The sequence below is a fragment of the Oryctolagus cuniculus genome, chromosome 16 (assembly GCF_964237555.1).
Source record: "Oryctolagus cuniculus chromosome 16, mOryCun1.1, whole genome shotgun sequence".
NCBI classification, from domain to species: Eukaryota; Metazoa; Chordata; class Mammalia; order Lagomorpha; family Leporidae; genus Oryctolagus; species Oryctolagus cuniculus.
The window spans coordinates 64,761,293-64,764,442 of NC_091447.1; the positions used below are offsets into that span (position 1 = coordinate 64,761,293).

The 3,150-nt window shown below is 68.0% G+C and overlaps 1 long non-coding RNA gene across 1 annotated transcript; it reads left to right on the forward strand.

Moving 5' to 3' along the window:
• The first annotated feature begins 863 nt into the window (after positions 1–863).
• On the forward strand, positions 864–2,651 carry LOC138845656 (uncharacterized). The gene is made up of 3 exons (XR_011382880.1): positions 864–1,247; positions 2,088–2,196; positions 2,455–2,651. It is a non-coding gene; the product is annotated as an uncharacterized lncRNA (long non-coding RNA).
• Positions 2,652–3,150: the final 499 nt, after the last annotated feature.

Sequence of the window (3,150 nt, forward strand, 5' to 3'; positions counted from 1 at the left end):
ACCTCCATAAAGTGTTCTGGTCAACCCGGTGGTTACCCCACGTGCAAAATGGGCGCTCAGACCACAGGCCCGGGGGGGCCAGGCCCGGGGGCCGCAGCCCCGCCAGCCGCGCATGCGCCGAGTGTCTCGGGGCCACTCTGCACCCTGAAAACCGCAGCTGGCTCCGGGCGCTCTTATCTCTTATCGCCGGCGGGCGCAGGTGGTTTTAGGGCCCCCGGTGCTTCTCAGAAAGAGCTGCCCCCACCCTGTGCTCTCCTGGGGCTGTTATCAGAGAGCAGCCCCGTTATCTGCCCTCCCGCACGGGGTTCACGGGTTCTCACACCAGGGAGCTTGTTTACCGCTCTGAGGGAGGAGGAGGAGGAGAGTCAAGCCCCGGTGGCTTCCTGGAGGAGGAGGCTGCAGGAAGGAAAGGGGGGCGCTGGGGAGTGGGGGGGCGGGGGGTGCTGGGGAGTGGGGGAGGGGCGCTGGGGAGTGAGTGGGGGGATCTGATGAGTGAGTAGGGGTCGGGGAGTGGGGGCGCTGGGGAGTGGGGGGGCGGGGGGCGCTGGGGAGTGGGGGAGGGGCGCTGGGGAGTGAGTGGGGGGATCTGATGAGTGAGTGGGGATCGGGGAGTGGGGGGCGCTGGGGAGTGAGTGGGGGGCGCTGGGGAGTGAATGGGGGGAGCTGGGGAGTGGGGGCGCTGGGGCGTAAGTGGGGGAATCTGAGGAGTGAGTGGAGGCGCTGGGGCGTGAGTGGGGGGCGCTCGGAGTGAGGGGGGGCATTGGGGAGTGGGGAGCGCTGGGGCATGAGTGGGGGAGCTTGGGAATGGGGGGCACTGGGGAGTGAGTGGGGGCGCTGGGGCGTGAGTGGGGGGCGCTGGGGCGTGAGTGGGGGCGCTCGGAGTGAGTGGGGGGCATTGGGGAGTGGGGAGCACTGGGGAGTGAATGGGGGCGCTGGGGAGTGAGTGGGGGGCGCTCGGAGTGAGTGGGGGCGCGCAGCGGGCAGGAGGACCCGCACAGGGTCAGAGCGCCCAGCGAGTCCCAGCGAAGGAGCTGGGCTCTGCGTGCGGGGCAGCGGCGGATCCGAGCTGTGTTGCTGAGATGGAAATCCGGGTCTGCTCGGACGCCAGGAGGCCTGTATCCCTTCCACACGCTGTCTCGGAGCCTCAGTGTTACCATTTGTGAAATGGGTGTGGACGAAGGGCGACCCCCGCCCCTTCCGATGGTGGAAGACCCAGTGGCAAGCAGGCACCCGCGGGAGGGGCCTGGGTGGGTGACGCCCGCCAGGGCAGGGGACAGGGACGGCTCCAGGTTGGGGGTGGCGCTTAGGGCCGGCTGTGCACTGGGGGCGTCAGAGGGAGGGTCTGGGGGTCCCTGGTGTGGGAAGGGACGGAGACCCCCCCCCTAAATTGCGGCCGTGGTGAAGACGCCACTCGGCCACCCGCATCGCACATCGGAGCACCTGTTCCAGACCCGGCTCCCTGCGCATGCGCACCTGGGGGGGGGGGAGCAGGTGCTTGGGCCCCTGCACGCACGTGGGAGACCCGGATGGAGCTGCCCCTCGACCCCCCTGGGGTTTCCACACCTTCGCTACCTGTCTACCTGCTAAGCCACTTCTTCCGCGGGGCTGGCAGGGCCCCAGAGAGCCGGCGTCAGCGCTGGGCGGCAGCAAGGGGACAGCCGGGCCGCAGTTTAGAAGGAACAGCCCCAACCTAGCAGGATGGCGGTGGCGCTCAGAGCCCTGGCCCTGGCTGTTCCCTCCGCCAGCAACACAGTTCCAGGGCCGCCTGGAGGGTCCCCCTGGGGCCTCTCTCACCTCCCGGGAGAAGCCCCCCGCCCCGGCTCCCGCACACGCGGGCCCTCTCTCCGCCTCGCCTGATTTCTTGTTCTTCCAACCTGAAAGCCTATTTGGGGTCTGTTTACTGGGCGTTTAGGTTGGGGTTTGGGGTTCGGTTTTCGGAGCGGGGTCTGGGCTCGTCCCTCGTGCGCGTGCGCAGTGGAGGCTCAGGGACGATTTTTTTGACCAATTAGGGCGCGAGCCGGGGGGCGTGAGTGTGCACGCACCCCAAGGGGCACCCGCACTGCTAAAGGGCTCCCTGTTCTTCCCAGCCTTACCCGTGGGCGCTGACCACTGCTGTGCATTCCCGACACCCAGACCCAAGGTGGGCGAGGCCAGGCAGGGAGAAAGCCGGCTCAAGCACAAAGCCGCGGCTGCCAGGTGAGGCTGGGGTCTGTCTTGCTCTGCTCCCGGGTTGAGCCACCCGCTGTCCCACCCGGCCTCAGCTTTCCCCGTGGGAGCTGATCCCCTGCTCCCTAAATTCTGACGACTCTCTGGCAACCCCATCCCCACAGACCGTCAAAGGCCCCACCTCAGGGCCTTTGCATGTGCTGCCTCCGCTCCTTGCCCCCGGATGCTCACAAAGCCGCTTCCTTGACTTCCTGCAGGGCTCAGCTCAAATTCCTCCTCCTCCTCCAGGAAGCCCCCCCTGGAGCTCCTCAGGGACCCCGAGGGGAGGTGTGTCCCCAGCTGCATCCTCACCGTGCTGCGAGCCCACCCTGCGCTGCCCTGATCATCATACCCGGGTCTGTCCCAGCTATTGCCTTGCCCCACAGCGGGGGAGCTCGGATTGCCTGAGGGACCCTGGGATAGTCTTGGGAAGCAGAGGGTATGTGGGGGGCGCGGTAATGACAGGGCAGCAGCAGGAACCCGCCCCCGCCCCGCCCCCTACCTGCCCCAGCCCCGCCCCCGACCCGCCTGTCCCGCCCCCGCCTGCCCCAGCTCAGGCCCCCGGACCCGCCTGTCCTGCCCCCGCCTGCCCAGCTCCGCCCTGTTCTACCCCTAGCCACGCCTCCACCCCACCCGCCCAGGCTCCACCACTGCCTGTCCCAGCTCTGCCCTGTTCTGCCCCCAGCTACGCCTCTGCCCCGCCCACCCAAGCTCCGCCCCTGCCTGTCCCAGCTCCGCCCTCTACCTTTCCCGGTTCTGCCTCCTCCCCGCCCCGCCTGCCTGGCCCCGCCCCCGGCCCCGCCCCGCCCTCACTGTCTCAATTTCCACTCCTAGCCACTTCCCTCCCGGGGCCACAGCTGACCACCTGGGTCAAGGTCAAAAACCCATCTCTGCCCAGGAGTTCTTTTTTCTTTTCTTTTTTCTTTTTTCTTTTCTTTTCTTTTT